The 18,645-nt window shown below is 33.8% G+C and overlaps 2 non-coding genes across 2 annotated transcripts; one reads left to right on the top strand and one right to left on the bottom strand.

The window, feature by feature from the left end:
- Positions 1-1,958: 1,958 nt before the first annotated feature.
- Positions 1,959-2,065, bottom strand: LOC133793242 (small nucleolar RNA R71). Its single transcript, XR_009874696.1, has one exon. It is a non-coding gene; the product is annotated as a small nucleolar RNA R71 (small nucleolar RNA).
- A 4,691-nt stretch (positions 2,066-6,756) lies between these two features.
- LOC133793365 (small nucleolar RNA R71) lies at positions 6,757-6,863 on the top strand. Its single transcript, XR_009874810.1, has one exon. It is a non-coding gene; the product is annotated as a small nucleolar RNA R71 (small nucleolar RNA).
- The last annotated feature ends 11,782 nt before the right edge of the window (positions 6,864-18,645 follow it).

Here is an 18,645-nt window from a genome sequence, read left to right as displayed (position 1 = left end):
GAAGACATGTGTCAAAGGAGTTTCCAAAACCGATTAGGTCATCCATGAATACTTCCATTGATTTTTCAATCATGTCACTAAAGATGCTCATCACGCATCTTTGGAATGCAGTTGGTGCATTACACAAGCCAAATGGCATACGCCGGAAAGCAAAAATGCCAAATGGACAAGTGAAAGTGGTCTTATCTTGATCCTCTAATGCAATCTCGGTTTGATAATAGCCAGAATAGCCATCAAGAAAGCAATAGAATGGGAGTGGAAAATGATCTCATAACAATAACATATGGATGTACTTCAACTAAGAGATTTTATTACTCAAATACATTTGCAAATTATCAAAGTAAATAAGTGACCAAAATATAGTGTGAAACACCGATGCCTCACCAAACCCCTTTTATCATTTATTTTCATTTCATTTCAATTCTTTAAAACCACAAAAATATAATTTCTTTTACTACTTTCACATTACTTACCTTCTAACCGTTTTATTTGTTCTTTGTTTCTTTACCTCCTTGTGGAATCGACCGCCCATCTATACTACGACTACCGCTAAGTGGAAGTCACGTCTGGGCGGTAAACAAATTTTGGCACCGTTGCCGGGGAAGTAGTTTTCAAAGGTTTAGTGAAATTTTTACCAAAATGTTAGTAACTTTATTTGTATTTTTGTTGGTGAATATTGTGTTAGTATAGTTTTTCTTAATTTTTAGTTAATTTGATTATTATTATAACAAACAAAAAAAACAAAAACAAAAACAAAAATCATAAAAACAAAAAAATTTTTTTTTTTTTTTTTTCCTTTCTTCCTTTTCTTTTTTTCTTTCGGTAAAACAAAAAAAAATTATATATATAAATATTCATATATATCTATCAAAAAAAGTAAAAAAAAAAACGTAAAAAAAAATATTTTTTTCTTTTCCTTTCTTTTTGTTACCAAAAAAAAAAGAATCATATAAATATATAATTTTTTTCTTTTTAGTTAATTTTTATTTCATTTATCTTTCTTAATTTATTTTTTAGTTTAATAAATATTTGTAAAAAAAAAGAGATTAAACTTGCTATTTTATCTTCATTTCAATTCTCTTTTCTTTACTTTGTTTTTGTGTTGATTATTTTGTTACTTTAAGTTCCTTTGTTTAGGCTTTTCTTTTTCTTTATCTTAGTTTTCCTTAGAACTTAGGTTTTAAAAAAAAAAAAAAAATTGCATAAAATTGTTCATAAAATTTCAATCATAAAACGTTTAGTATTGGGAACAATTGTGTAATATTACAAATGGTAGAAACCGATATTGTTCTGTCTAGAAAGATTGGTTGTTAAATAAGGTTTGTGATATCGTCACCCTCCACACTTACCTGGGAATCTCAGGGAGTTCTGTCTAGGCAAGTGTGGGTCTAAAGCGGTACCATGGCAACCTTCCCAATCGGCCTGGGAACATTTTGAGCAAATACCTTTGCACTATTACATTGTTGAACTTATTACTATAAGAAAATCAAGCTTGTTCCGTTAAAATAAGCAATTTCACTCTGCTTAAAAGTTGTTTGGTTGAAAAGGTTAACTTGTGATCCAACATACTTACTCAGTAACCTTGGGGAGTTCTAGTAAGGCGTTGGAGATCACCTCAAAACCTCCAAATCTACATGGGAACAAGTTTAACAAAAAATAATAAATAAATCTAATTATGATTTCCGAGAGTTTAAACCTGGCATGATTCAACTCTTGCCCACATTTCATGGAATGGAAATTAAAGCCCATACGTGCATATTATAGAATTCGAGGAGGTAGTAGCCACGTTTTATAACCAAGCCGAAAATGTCGATTATGTGCGACTGAAGTTCTTCCCTTTCTCCTTGAAGGACAAAGCCAAAAGTTGGCTATACTCTTTGAGACCTAGGTCTATTGGAACATGGGAGGAGATGACCAAATACTTCTTTATGAAACACTTCCCCAACCATAAGACCAAGAGTCTAAAACGACAGATTTCCACATTCTCCCAAAAGGACAATGAAACGTTCTATCAAGTCTGGGAAAGATTCAAAGATCTGATGAATCAGTGCCCGCACCATGGCTATGAGAACTAGCGTTTGGTCAATTACTTCTATGAAGGCCTCACAAGTCATGAGCGCCAGTTTGTAGAAATGCTAAGCAATGGTGAATTCCTCGAAAAAGAGTCAGACGATGCTCTTGAATATCTCGAACAAACCGCGAAAAAGTCTCACACCTGGACTGGTCCAAGTGCTACTGATAGCACCAACCAACACAAACCATCTGGGATCTATCAACTTCGAGAGGAGGATAGTATTAAGGCAACTCAAAGCTTTGAAAAAGCATTTTGAGGTCTTAATGACGAAAAATGGCCAAAAATCGCACATGATCGCTTAAGCAGAACCGCAAGAACCTTGCTTTGTTTGTTGAGGGACAGAGCATTTAGCTAAGGACTGATTAGCATTTAATGAGATGAGAGGGGTTTATGAGGAGCAATTCAATGCCTTAGGGGCATATAACAAGCCATTCTCCCATACGTACAACCCTGGTTGGAGAAACCACCCAAATTTCAGTTGAAGAGATTCCAACCAAGCTCAATCGTTTGGAGGCCAATGGAGAAATTAGCAACAAGTTCAACCATCAAAGGCGTATTCTGCACCTCAATACAATGCTCATCCACAACGAAATTCTCTCGTGAATACTCTTCATGCATTCATAGAGGAACAATCCAAACTAAATCGCCAAATGATGGAAGAAATCAAGGAAATGAAATGTCAATTCTCAAAATTGACTGATTCCTTGGCCATTCAGGAAAAATGCAAACTTCCTTCCCAGCCAAAATTCAATGTGCAAGGCCAACACAGGGCCCAATCTTCAAATTCTAATGATCAAAATGTCAAGGAAGTAAATGTCATCACGACTAGAAGCGGTAAAACTTTGCAAGACCCACCCATAAAATCGAACTCTCCCAGTACTCCAAAAGTTATTCCCGAAAATCCACCACTCAATGCCACTCCAAAAGTACTATTTCTCCAGGCTTTGAAACCTGTTGGGAAACTTCCTGATAATCGAGCTGAAATCCTTGAGCACTTGACACAAGTGAAGATTAATTTTCCTTTGCTTCACATCATAAAACAAGTGTCGGCTTATGCCAAAATCATCAAGGATCTATGCACTGCAAAAAGGAAGCACCATGTCAAGAAGACTGCTTTCTTGACTGAGCAAGTGAGTGCGGTGATTGAACAAAAGACACCGCCGAAATACAAAGATCCCCGTTGTCCCACCATTTCTTGCCAAATTGGGACCCATGAAGTCAGCCAAGCCTTTTAGTTCAAATTGAAAAATTCTATTACCCCGTGGATTTTCTTATTCTTGATACCCAATCTGTGGTTAACATGGAGTCTAAAATTCCTATTATCCTCGGAAGACCATTCCTTCCCACTACAAATGCTTTGATCAATTGTCTGAATGGTCTAATGAAGATATCGTTTGGAAACATGACTCTTGAAGTCAATATCTTCCACATCAAGAAACAACCTCGAGAAGATGATGAATGCTATCAAACATTCATGATTGACTCTTTAATATACGAGGAGGTTCAATTGCGAAGCAACTTTGATAATCTTGATGAACTCCTCATTCTGTCAGACAACAAAAGTCCCAGTTCTATTGAGTCTACTCTTGCAATATCAGATCACATAGACTCATGCAATAGAAGGACTCAGTTTTGGAAACCTCGCTTTGAAGAGCTACCTCGTGAGAGGTCACAGCCAAAAAATTTACCCGAAGAGGTTCCAATTGTTCAATTGACCCAACTTCCTGAGGGTTTGAAACATGTCTTCTTGGGAGACGGTGAAACCTTTCCAGTTATCATCTCGACCAACATTCAAAATTCTCAAGAATTGTAGTTACTCCAGCGACTACGAATGCATAAATCTACGATAGGTTGGACGCTTGCTGATATCAAAGGTATTAGAACTTTAATTTACTTCCATCAAATCAATCTGGAGGACGAGGCTATCCCTCGAAGAGACCCTCAAAGGCGACTGAACCCCACAATGAAAGAAGTTGTAAAAAATGAAGTTTTGAAATTGCTAGACACTGATATTATTTACCCAGTAGCGGATAACAAATGGGTCAGTCCAACTCAAGTCGTGCCCAAGAAATCTGGTGTCACCGTGATCCGAAATGAAAAAGGGGTCCTTGTCCCCACAAAAACTGTGACAGGGTGGCCCATGTGTATTGATTATAGAAAATTAAATGTTGCCTCCCGCAAAGATCATTTCCACTCCCATTCATTGATCAAATCCTTGAACGTGTAGCTAGTCATCCATTCTATTGCTTTCTTGATAATATCCAAAATAGCCATCAAGAAAGCAATAGAATGGATGACCAACTACATGTTCAAGAATTTGATCAATGAATGGGAATGGAAAATGATCTTTGCGGGAGGCGGCATTTAATTTTCTATAATCAATGCACATGCGCCACCCTGTCACAATTTTTGTGGGGACAAGGACCCTTTTTTCATTTTGGATCACAATGACACCAGATTTCTTGGGCACGACTTGAGTTGGACTAACCCATTTGCTATCAGCTACTGGGTAAATAATACCAGCATCTAGTACTTTCAAAACTTCATTTTTTACAACTTCTTTCATTGTGGGGTTCAGTCGCCTTTGAGGGTCTCTTCGAGGGATAGCCTCGTCCTCCAGATTGATTTGATGGAAGTAAATTAAAGTTCTAATACCTTTGATATCAGCAAGCGTCCAACCTATCGTAGATTTATGCATTCGTAGTCGCTGGAGTAACTACAATTCTTGAGAATTTTTAAGGTTGGACGAGATGATAACTGGAAAGGTTTCACTGTCTCCCAAGAAGACATGTTTAAAACCCTCGAGAAGTTGAGTCAATTGAACAATTGGAACCTCTTTGGCTGAAGTTTTCAGCTGTGCTCTCTTAGGAGTTAGCTCTTCAAAGCGAGGTTGCCAAAACTGAGTCATTCTATTGCGCGAGTCTATGCGATCTGATATTGCAAGAGTAGACTCAATAGAACTGGGACTTTCGTTGTCAGACAAAAGGAGGAGTTCATCAAGATTATCAAAGTTGTTTTGCAAGTGAACCTCCTCGGGAATTAAAGAGTCAATCATGAATGTTTGATAGCATTCATCATCTTCTCGGGGTTGTTTCCCGATGTGGAAGATATTGACTTCAAGAGTCATGTTTCCAAACGATATCTTCATTAGACAATTCAGACAATTGATCAAAGCATTTGCAGTGGCAAGGAATGGTCTTCCGAGGATAATAGGAATTTTAGACTCCATGTTTACCACAGATTGGGTATCAAGAATAAGAAAACCCACAGGGTAATAAAAATTTTCAATTTGAACTAACACATCCTAAACAATACCCCTAGGCTTATTGGTGGAACGGACAGCAAGCTGTAGCACAACAGATGTTGGCTTCATTTCTCCAAGACCGAGTTGCGAGTATACAAAGTAAGGCATGAGATTTACACTCGCGCCAAGATCAAGTAAGGCTTGGCTGACTTCATGGGTCCCAATTTGGCAAGAAGTGGTGGGACAACCGGGATCTTTGTATTTCGGCGGTGTCTTTTTTTCAATCACCGCACTCACTTGCTCAGTCAAGAAAGCAATCTTCTTGACATGGTGCTTCCTTTTTGCAGTGCATAGATCCTTGATGATTTTGGCATAAGCCGACACTTGTTTTATGATGTGAAGCAAAGGAAGATTAATATTCACTTGTGTCAAGTGCTCAAGGATTTCAGCTCGATTATCAGGAAGTTTCCCAACATGTTTCAAAGCCTGGGGAAATGGTACTTTTGGAGTGGCATTGAGAGGTGAATTTTCGGGAATAACTTTTGGAGTACTGGGAGAGTTCGATTTTATGGGTGGGTCTTGCAAAGTTCTACTGCTTCTAGTCGTGATGACATTTACTTCCTTGACATTTTGATCATTAGAATTTGAAGTTTGGGCCATGTGTTGGCCTTGCACATTGAATTTTGGCTGGGAAGGAAGTTTGCATTTTTCCTGAATGGCCAAGGAATCAGTCAATTTTGAGAATTGACATTTCATTTCCTTGATTTCTTCCATCATTTGGCGATTTAGTTTGGATTGTTCCTCTATGAATGCATGAAGAGTATTCACGAGAGAATTTCGTTGTGGATGAGCATTGTATTGAGGTGCAGAATACGCCTTTGATGGTTGAACTTGTTGCTAATTTCTCCATTGGCCTCCAAACGATTGAGCTTGGTTGGAATCTCTTCAACTGAAATTTGGGTGGTTTCTCCAACCAGGGTTGTACGTATGGGAGAATGGCTTGTTATATGCCCCTAAGGCATTGCACTGCTCCTCATAAACCCCCCTCATCTTATTAAAAGCTAAGCAGTCCTTAGCTAAATGCTCTGTCCCTCAACAAACAATGCAAGGTTTTTGCGGTTCCGCTTGAGCGATCATGTGCGGTTTTTGGCCATTTTTCGTCATTAAGACCTCAAACTTCTTTTTTAAAGCTTCGAGTTGGGCCTTAATACTATCCTCTTCTCGAAGTTGATAGATCCCAGATGGTTTGTGTCGGTTGCTGCTATCAGTAGCACTTAGACCAGTCCAGGTGTGAAACTTTTTCGCGGTTTGTTCGAGATATTCAAGAGCATCGTCTTGCTCTTTTTTGAGGAATTCACCATTGCATAGCCTTTCTACAAACTGGCGCTCATGACTCGTGAGGCCTTCATAGAAGTAACTGACCAAACGCCCGTTCTTATAGCCATGGTGCGGGCACTGATTCAACAGATCTTTGAATCTTTCCCAGACTTGATAGAACGTTTCATTGTCCTTTTGGGAGAATGTGGAAATGTGTCGTTTTAGACTGCTGGTCTTATGGCTGGGGAAGTGTTTCAGAAAGAAAGATTTGGTCATCTCCTCCCATGTTCCAATATACCTAGGTCTCAAAGAGTATAACTAGCTTTTGGCTTTGTCCTTCAAGGAGAAAGGGAAGAACTTCAGTCGCACATAAACGACATTTTCGGCTCGGTTATAAAACGTGGCTACTACCTCCTCAAATTCTCTAATATGCACGTATGGGCTTTCATTTTCCATTCCATAAAATGTGGGCAATAGTTTAATCATACCAGGTTTAAAGTCTAATGCGAGCATATTAGGAGGGAAGATAATGCATGAAGGCGTGGAAGTGCGAGTAGGATGGAGGTAGTCATTGAGAGTTCTTGGTTGGATTTCATCATTGCGAGCCATTGCGAATGAATTATTATCAGCTAAAGTTTGTGGAGAAGCAGGATTGGTGGAAGGAGTTCCGGAAGGAGTGGTGGATGAATTGGAAGAAGTGTCACTAGAAGTTTCGTGATGATTCATCCACTATCGGAAATCAGAATTAGATTTATTTTTTGATTTTTTTGATTTTTTTTGTTTAACTTGTTCCCAGGTAGATTTGGAGGTTTTGGGGTGATCTCAAACGCCTTACTAGAACTCCCCAAGGTTACTGAGTAAGTATGGTGAATCATAAGTTAACATTTTCGACCAAACAAACTTTAAGTAGAGTGAAATTGCTTATTTTGACAAAACAAGCTTGGTTTTCTTATAGTAATAAGTTCAACAATGTAATAGTGCAAATGTATATGCTCGAAATGTTCTCAGGCCGATTGAGAAGGTTGCCAAGGTACTGCTTTAGATCCACACTTGCCTAGACAGAACTCCCCGAGGTTCCCAGGTAAGTGTGGAGGGTAACGCTATCACAAACCTTATTTAACAACCAATCTTTCTAGACATAACAATATCAGTTTCTACCATTTGTAATATTACACAATTGTTCCCAATACTAAGCGTTTTATGATTGAAATTTTATGAACAATTTTATGCAATTTTTTTTTTGGAAAACCTAAGTTCTAAGGAAAACTAAGGCAAAGAAAAAAAAAAGCCTAAACTAAGGAACTTAAAGTAACAAAATAATCAACATAAAGACAAAGTAAAGAAAAGAGAATTGAAGTGAAGTGAAGATAAAATAACAAGTTTAATCTCTTTTTTTTTTACAAATATTTATTAAACTAATTTTTAAAAAAATAAAATAAGAAAGATAAATGGAATAAAAATTAACTAAAATTATATATTTATATGATTCTTTTTTTTTTTTTTTTGTAACAAAAAGAAAAGAAAAGAAAAAATATCTATATAATTTTTTCTTACGTTTTGTTTTTACTTTTTTTATAGATATATATATATATATGAATATTTATATATATAATTTTTTTTGTTTTACCGAAAGAAAAAAAAAAAGGAAGAAAGGAAAATATATGTATAAATAATTTTTTTTTGTTATTTTGTTTTTTGTTTCGTTATAATAATAATCAAATTAACTAAAAATTAGAAAAATAAAAAATTAAGAAAAACTATACTAACACAATATTCATGCCAACAAAAATACAAATAAAGTTACTAATATTTTGGTAAAAATTTCACTAAACCTTCGAAAACTACCTCTCCGGTAACGGCGCCAAAATTTGTTTAACGCCCAAACGTGACTTCCACTTAGCATTAGTCGTAGTATAGATGGGCGGTTGATTCCACAAAGAGGTAAAGAAACGAAGAACAAATAAAACGGTTAGAAGGTAAGTAATGTGAAGGTAGTAAAAGAAATTATATTTTTGTGGTTTTGAAGAATTGAAATGAAATGAAAATAAATGATAAAAGGGGTTTGGTGAGGCATCGGGGTTCCACAGTATATTTTGGTCACCTATTTACTTTGATAATTTGCAAATGTATTTGAGTAATAAAATCTCTTAGTTGAAGTACATGCATATGTTATTGTTATGAGAAACCTAGAATCGACATAATATCATTGACAATATGCAGTAAGACTACTCACAAAATAACAAACTAATATATCATGCTAATACTATTGTTATGAGAAATCTAGAAGCGACACTATACTTTCTTGGCAATAATGTAGTAAACGAGTACCCATGAAATAATAAAATTAATATAAATTATTTTAGTAAAATTACATAGAAAAAGCTTGACTGAATCCATATAAAATTAATAATAAATATTAATTGCATAAATAACGATAGAAATAATAAAACTCAAATATTTCAACATTAAAACACTTTTATAAATTCAAAATAAAAAGATTACAAAATATAAAGCTTCACCCCTAACCTCGCCAAAAGAAAACTCTAGCCTAAGTTAAAAGTCATTCTCACATTTTCCATTGAAAATGTGAGAAGAATTGGAGAAGAGGAAATAGAGATAAAAGATGATAGGGAGAGAAGTGTATATAAAATGTGTATTTTTCAAATGAAAACTACATCCTATTTATAGGTGTAGAATACAAATAAACTATGGTGGAAATGACATGTGGCAAGCTACCATTGGTTGACAGGGAAGCACATGGATTGCTAATTTTTGTTGAAAAGAAGATGTTTCTATTGGTTGAAAATGAAGCACATGGATTGTCAATATTTGTTGGAATGAGTTGTAATTGACATCTTTTATTGGTAGAGAATAAATTGCATGGATTGGTGACATGGCATCTTCATGAATTGGATTGGGCTTTTTCAATTTGGGTTTGACTTCTTCAAAATGCCAACTTTCTTCATTTTCTTCCACTTTTACTTCATTTTCTTTTTGCTTTTTTTTATTCAACCAAAATTGTATCATTTTCCTACAAAATAAAAACAAATTAAATCCAAATTAAATATTTTCATTTATATAATATATCACATTAATTCCATGAAAATATTAATTAAAACTTAATTTATTTTGACAATTAAAATCAATAAATGTGCATTTTTGACCCTTAATCACAACCCCCAACTAGCTTATTGCTAGTCCCTAGCAATTCAAGCGAATAAAAATTATTACCAAGATGAATTAGTGAACTAAATTATACAAAATCATTTAACAAAATGTTTAGTGATAATTTAGAAAATGCTATTTAAAACTATCAAAGTTGTAATTCAAGAGTTTTATGTGTATGCACCAACCCATATTGTTCTTTCCAAAAATTTACAACACAAATAATATTGAAAAATCACCAAAGAATAAAGTCTCAACTTCAAATCCTCACAAATGTATTGAAAATATTTTTATGGGAGATGGTTGACATTCTTGGAGTTGGAAGTTTATCAATTAACACTAAAAAATGGATGCTATCGTTTTAGGACAAACAATGTTAACGAATATTGATCAAAAGATAGGCTAATCAATTAATTAGAATCTAAAGGACATAAGAACCTTCGAGATTTTACAAAATGATATTAAGAGCCAAAATAAAGAACAAAAACAAAAAATAAAATACTCAAACTTTTTTTTTTGTTTTTTTGTTTTTGTTTTGATGACATAAATTGAAAACATATGTAGTAATGTTGATTTTTTTTTTATTTGACAATTTTTTTCCTTCAACAAAACTACAAAAGATGAAGATGAAAAATGTTGCTTTTGTTCTTTTTTTTCATTCATTTTTTTTACATATATTTTTTTTCTTTTTTTTTATAATTTTTTTCTTTTTTATATATATAATTTTTTTTTGCAAGAGACAACATAAGAATAAAGAAAAAAAATTACAAGAAATTAAAAAGAAAATTACAATAAAATACAACAAAGGCTCTTTAAAACAAAAATTATCCCTATAGTAAATGTCATATTTTAAATCCCAAAAAATAATTTTATCAACTCAAATGATCAATAGAAGTTTTCAAAGTTATTTTCTCATTCTCACATCACACAAAAATTAAAAGTTTTAAACTTTAGGATTTTTCTCAACTGAATGTGTTAACAAATTTTTTTCAATGTTTGGTTATACATATAATAACTCTTAAAATTACATCCTAATAGTAAAAATAGCAAAAATTATCTCACAAAAATTTTGTTGTCAAGAATTTTGGAAAAATTTAACTCAAAATTTTAAAATGGTAATCAAATTAGTTTCATCGCATGAATATGTTCACTACCCCCAACTTAAATGAGACATTGTCCTCAATGTCTAATATTATGCACATGTCATTGGTAAAATTGTAAAAGGACATCCACCCACGAAAAAACAAAGCAAAAAACACACAAAAAGTAAAAACAAAGGGTAAAGACACAAAACATAAAGGAAAGATAAAACCTGATTAGTCTTTGGTAGACACAAGCATCACTTTGAGGCAAGTCTACCCACTTTATATTAGCGCACTATCCAGTATCAAAAATAAATTTTCTTTTATCCTGCGTCTCAAAAATAGAAGCATTAACCACATTTTCAAGAAAAAGAAACTGTTCAGTTTCAAAATCGTGGAGGAATTTATGTGATTTTGAGAAAAAATTTATGATGTCCTCCACGACTTTGTCTATCACATCAATATAATAGCATTTGATTTCATTCATAGTGGTTGAAAAAATTTCAGCTTGGGAAAGAGTTTCACTCCAAATGGTAATGTCATCATCCTCAATAGGTTTATAAAAAATAGGAGTATAGGATGGTGGCATTTTGTCATCTTTTGATGAGAATGGACTTAAATTATGTGAGAGAACAATGTCAGTCCATTCCGAAAATTGAGCCTTAAATTCTCTACGCTCCTCCATAAATTGTGTACTAAATTCTCTTTCTGCCTCCATAAATGTGTGTAAAGTGTCATCTAAGGAATTCTTATCAGTCCAGACACTATATGGAGGTTCATGAGGGAAGTTAGGAAAATTTCACTCAAAATTCATGTCAGATGGTGCATGGAAGTTGTACTCAGACTTCCAACTAAAATCTACGGGGTTGTTCAAGCTAGAATTATGATTCCTATGGTCGACTCTTTCAGGGTCACAATAACGTTCATCATAATCTACATCGGGAGCCTCGTAACTTTCACTATCAAACTTAGTTTCTAAGACCTCAAGTTCGCGGTACTCTCTTACACTAAGTTTGTATGCACCCCTAAAATGACTAGTACCCTCAGTAGCACTAGAATTGTGACTGTTTCCGAATGAAGAATAATACATTGGAAAATAAAGCTCGAAACGTTTCTTTTCTTCTTCATTCATTTTTTTCAATTTTTTTTAGATGAAAACAAATCAATAATATAGCGTAAATTAAAAAAAATAATACTAAAATAAAATAAGTGACTAAAAAAAAGATGAATGATAATCTCAATAAATATTTTTTGATGAAGAAGATAAGATAAAACCGCAACCTCAGAGCATACTTCGAGTTTTAATTATTATTTTTTTTTTAGAAAAAAAAAAGAAGAAGATAGAATTAGTTACCTCTTTACCTTTTTAAATGAGAACCTTTACTTACTATTACCTCCCCGGCAACGGCGCCAAAATTTGTTTAACGTCCAAATCGTGACAACCACTAAGCGATAGTTGTAGTATAGATCGGGCGGTCGATCCACAAGGAGGTAACCTAAAACAAAAATATTAGTAGAAAATAGCACAAAAAGTTAGTAACATAAAATAAAAAAATAGAAATGGAAAGAGATTTTGGTATTGTCTATTCGATGAAGTGATAAAATGAGATAAGTGAAATAAAAGTAAGGGTAATCAAGAGTTTAAGAAATAGAAAGGTTTCAAGAATCATCCATATGCTTGTTTAGTTACTTGGTTACTTGATTTACAAAAATGCACAAGTAAATAGTTCACATCCCAACATTTACTTGGAAAATCTAACATTAAAGTCCATATTATTTTCTAACAAAAGTCCATTTGAGTTATAAAGTTATTTACTTTAAAAGCACAATGTTAATCTTATGAAAAATCTAAAAATGACAAAATACCCAAGGGCAATAATGCAATAGAAGATTAGCCATAAAATTATGTATCAATATTACTTTTACTAATTAGAAGCACATAGAAAGAGCATGACTAATCCTATATACTATTAGTACAACTAAATAAAGATAACAAAATAGAGATGGGGATGAAAGAACATAAATAACTCAAATACATTACATTAAGAACATAGTAACTCAAAGTAGCAAAATAACATCACTAGAATATGAAATCATCCCTAACCTTCCTAGGAAGATTAGGCTATTATGCTCATGATTCTCACAAAATTCTAAGAAGAAAATATGAGAAGAAAGTGAGTAGAAATTTCGCTATAGTTTTTTTACCCTCAAAATTACATACTATGTGAAAGAAAGACTCCCTATTTATAGAGGGAGGAAATGACTAAAAAGAAATTAAACAACAAATGGATTTTCATAATAAATCTGAAATATTAATAATAAAATATGATTTTAAATAAAATCAAATTTTATTTTTAATATTAACCTAGCTGTTTTGGTGAATGGTCAATTTTTCAATTTTTCTAAATCACCAAAAAAATTTAGCTTTGAAGCTCAAAATAGCAATGTGCAAGGCCCAATACCCACAAAACATGGGCTGAAGGTGGCTGGTGGCAGATGTGGGTTTTGACCCATTTCCAGCCCATGGGGAGGTGCCATGTAACACCCTAAGCTCTAGGGACCGTTACGGTGCACATTTCAAACAGTGCTAAACTCGCTAACCGAGTAATTTGACCATAATCGTGTAACTAAGTATGATTAGCGGTTTAGGGATTGCAAATTTTGGTTAAGATATAACGTTTCATTAGAACGTTTACTGTATACATTGGGATCCCAAAAATAAATTTAAAGGTCTATAACAAGAAAATATTTACAACCAGTCGATCTAAGCGGCAAAACATGGTTTAACCCTAGTACCTCTTCAAAACTCGGCCGTGGTGGTCGAGTAGCTGCATATGTACACATCGTCACCTAAGCTCTCCAACTCAAGGATGGTCTAGCTTTCTTTTGCATTTACCTGCACCACATAGCACCCGTGAGCCGAAGCCCAGCAAGAAAACTCAATATGCTCATAAACAGTAATAACATATCATCAAATCATAAGGCACACGCCTAGCAAATATAGCCCTATTCAAGCAGGAAAATGAGTTCACGTAATGATGAATATACAACATCAACCGATGATCATAATAATCATCCCGGGATTTTAGCCCCAAATAGAAGAGTGACAGTTGTAATAGTCACTAAGGTGGGTTCCGTTCCCATTAGCCATGTGACGATAGGGTCACCGGGTTGTAGATAAGTGATCTTTTCACTAACTTATCAAGATAGGTGTTCGATGAGCTAGTCACCAATATAACCTACTGCATGACCATAGCGTCATAACCATGGGATTTTGCTCCCTAGCCACGTGACAAACAGTCACTTAGGCCTTTGGCCCTGGCTCTGAGTAACTAGTCCTAGACTAGTCAAGTGCTTATAATTTTCATCGACCTTCGGGTCGGTCCAGCATCAATGCTCCCAGAGTCATTCAACAATGATACCGATTAGACCTAATCTTTTATTGGCCCTGCGTTCATGACGCTTATGCCGTTTCTGACTCTCAGGTCAGCAATACGCGACCAGTGCCGACCCTGACTAGTCAATGCCATACACAAGTAAGCAACGCTACCAAACATATATCATATGTCAAATATCCGAACACAGGGCATTCATCATGATTACTTAACAATTGCTAGAAAATTGCTAGAATAAATAGGATCATTCATAAACACAAAGACTCAAGCTCTGAACCATCTCATATTCAATATTCATAGCATGCCCTAATCACATGTTTCTCGTGCAACACATGCATCACATTTAAACACTTGACATGCCTCAACAATAACCATGCGTGTCACATTTAATCATCCAACATGCATCAAGAATAACCATGCATGTCATATTTAAACATCCAACATGCATCAAGAATAGCCATGCATGTCACATACATAGGGTGCAGTTTTCTTAACTTTGGTCCAAGCACAGGTTACCAATAAACGAGCCATAAGCACGATCCTTACTCGGAGCCTCTAGTGATAACCTAGTCACAACCATAAATGGTGATCCAATAAGTTCAAGTTCTAAAACCAAATCCCGAAACCAAGACCTAGCCTCCGAAACATCCAATCCTACTAAACCGGTAGTAGGAATGATCCTGAGGCCTAAGGTTTGAGTTCCCAAGCTTAAAACATCATTTCGGCCATAAATACCCTCAAGCGTCGCAGCCCCAACTCATTGAGCCGCGACCCCCAGCCAAAACAGAGGCATCAGGGGCAAGCGCTACGGCGTCCTATACCTAGTGCCGCGGCCCCCAGCACACACACAGCCTTCCACCTGCTTCTTCGAGCCTGGGCTGCGGTCCAACCTCGGACCAGCCATTTTTCCCCGTTTTCAACCTTTTAAAACCTCCCAAAAACCTATCCAAACATCTCCAAACTCAAAAATCAAAGTTCCCAAACATCCCATCATTCAAAACCAACAAAACCCAAGACTCAAATCTAACAAAAACTTATCAAAACACAAAGCCCAATTCAAGCTTAAAAACTTTAAAAAACTTAGAATTTAAAACTTGAATTACCTCCGATTGAGTTGTTTCCAACTAAATCATCTGGCTAATAAGCTTCTAATCTTCCCTAGGATCACTATGCCTCGATCCTTGCTTGAATCCGAGTCCTATAACTCAAGTTTCCTTCGAAAATGCGATCGGGAGACGAAAATGGAACTTAGAGGGAGAGAGAACTTACTGAACGTTCTTTTTATTTCTTAAAAGGTTACTTCAAGCTTAAGTAGCCTCAACAAAATCCTAACGCTCGAGGTCTCGAAAACACCTTGGGGACAAAATAGTCAAAACCTCCAGAATTTTCCCCTGATCTTACTAACTCCCAATTTATCACCAAATATTTATTCCCATTACCCAATAACCCGGTAATGCTCTAAATACCCATTAACTCACTCCGAGTCAAGCATAAATCTCGTTGTGACTTTCCCACTAGCTTACCTCCTAGGATCGTCTCGTGCTGGGTAACCCTGACACAACAAAAGAATAATAAAGCACCACACACATATCCCATATATTTCCGAAATGACCAAAATATGAAAATCACCCAATTACTCAGAAATGGGTTCACATGCATATTTAATACACCTAAACATGCATATAATAATTTAATAACATAATAAATAAATTATGGCCCTCCCGGCCTTCTAATCAAGGTCCTAAACCATATTAGGAAATTTGGGGCATTACATGCCATGTGGCGCGCTGGCTGAAGGGAAGAGAGGGGGCCGAATCGGGTCGGAAGCGGGTCGTACGCGGGTCGCCAGCGGGTTTCCAGGCTGGAGCTGCTAGGCTTGGGTGCCGCGTGGCACACTGTGAACACGCCACTTGGCGCGCAGAGAGAGAAGGAGAGGAGGCTGGGCCTTCGGTTTTTGGCCTTCGGGACTGGGCCAAATTTCTTCAAAAATGTCATTTTCTTCATTTCTTTTTCATTTTTAACTATTTATTTGTTCTATCTTTTTATTAATGTCCTAATGCAATTTATTTCCTGAAAGTTAAACACAAATTAAATTAAAATATATATTTTCAATTATAAAATATATTACAATAAATTCATGAAAATATTAATTAAAACTTAATTTATTTTACACTTTAAAACTAATGAATTTGCATTTTTGAGCACTAATCACCTTACTAGAACTCCCCGAGGTTACTAAGTAACTATGGTGAATCATAAGTTAAACATTTTCGACCAAACAACCTTTAAGCATAGTGAAATTGCTTATTTTGACAGAACAAGTTTAGTTTTCTTATAGTAATAATTTCAACAATGTAAGAGTGCAAATGTATCTGCTCGAAATGTTCTCAGGCCGATTGGGAAGGTTGCCAAGGTACCGCTTTAGACCCACACTTGCCTAGACAGAACTCCTTGAGGTTCCCAGGTAAGTGTGGAGGGTAACGCTATCACAAACCTTATTTAACAACCAATCTTTCTAGACATAACAATATCGATTTTTACCATTTGTAGTATTACACAATTGTTCCAAATACTAAGTGTTTTATGATTGGAATTTTATGAACAATTTTATGTTTTTTTTTTTTTGGAAAACCTAAATTCTAAGGAAAACTAAGACAAATAAAAGAAAAACCTAAACTAAGCAACAAAATAAACAACACAAAAATAAAATAAAGAAAAGAGAATTAAAGTGAAGATAAAATAACAAGTTTAATCATTTTTTTTTCAAATATGTATTAAGCTAAAAAAAATATAATAGAAATTAAGAAAGATAAATGGAATAAGAATTAACTAAAAAGGAAAAAAATAATTATATAAATATATATGGTTCTCTTTTTGTAACCAAAAGAAAGGAGAATGAAAATAAAAATAAAAATAAGAATAAACATATATAAATATTTATTTTTTCACGATTTTTTTGTTTTGTTTTGTATAGATATGTATATATATATATGAATATGTATATATATATGTGCACTCTTAATGGTTACTACCCATTGATAGTTACTTTAATATTAACCATTAGATTAAGATCAATAGTCCATATTTATAGTTATTAATTAATATTTCTAAAAATAAATTTTGATTTTTTCAAATTTTTTGAAGGGTTACCTGATGAAAAACTTATATTTATTATGAAAATATAATATTATAAAATTTTTATTTTTCAAATATATGTCAATTTCTAAATATAATTACTGTCTCTCATTAGTTGGAAACAACATTAATTATGGCAAAAAAAATAACTAAATTCAAAATTAATATAGAAAAAATTATATTTATCTGCTGGTGACTTGCTATACCAAGTCACTATGTTGTCATATCATCATAATTGTTAGTATCAATTTATGGGTAGTAACCATTGAGAAGTCTTCCATATATATATATATATATATATATTGTTTTACCTAAAAAGAAAAAGAAAAGGAAGAGAAAAAAAAATATATCTCTTCTATATAAAAAGTATGTAGATACCATAAATTTTTTGTTTTGACAGTTTTTATTTTTTTTCTGTTAACTTTAACGGAATATTTTATATATAATAGAATATTCTAATATTTAATCATAAATTGTAAATATTATTTAAACTTAAATAAAATTAAATAAATTAAAATAGAATATTTTTGAGATATTTTACAATAATAATTATTTAAAAATAATAAAACCATGAGTTTTATAACTTAAATAAAATTTAATTAAACTTAAACTTCACATATTAGAATAATATCATATTAAACATATAATTTAATGTAATTTACTATCAACTAGTAACAAACTTCTTTTTTTTAAAAAAAAAAACTAGCAACAAACTTAAATTTAAAATCCATTTATAATATTAATATTATATTAAGCATATAATACATAATCTCTTGTTTTCACTATCAAATTTCTTAAAATATTTTTGGGAAGGTATTTTAAATGATGGAGTAGAACATCCATTGGGAGTGCTCTAACACAATATTTATACCAACAAAAATACAAATAAAGTTACTAACATTTTGGTAAAAATTTCACTAAACCTTTGAAAACTACCTCCCCGACAACGGCGCCAAAATTTGTTTAACGCCCAATATGTGATGTAATGCCCTGAAATCCCTAATGCGGTTTAATGGCTGGATTAGTAGGTCGGGAGGGCCATAATTGCTTTATTATGCCATTAAATGATTATATGCATGTTTATGTGAATTATATTATACTATAATGTTAAATGCATGCATGTGGGTCCACATTTGATTATAAGGGCATTTTGGTAATTTGGCCCATTGAGGGCATATTTGTATATTTTGGTGCATGTTGTGTGTACGCACTAAATATCCACGGGTTATTAGC

This window comes from Humulus lupulus, chromosome 7 (genome assembly GCF_963169125.1).
Source record: "Humulus lupulus chromosome 7, drHumLupu1.1, whole genome shotgun sequence".
In the NCBI taxonomy this organism is placed as follows: Eukaryota; Viridiplantae; Streptophyta; class Magnoliopsida; order Rosales; family Cannabaceae; genus Humulus; species Humulus lupulus.
This window is presented reverse-complemented; position numbering and strand designations above follow the sequence as displayed.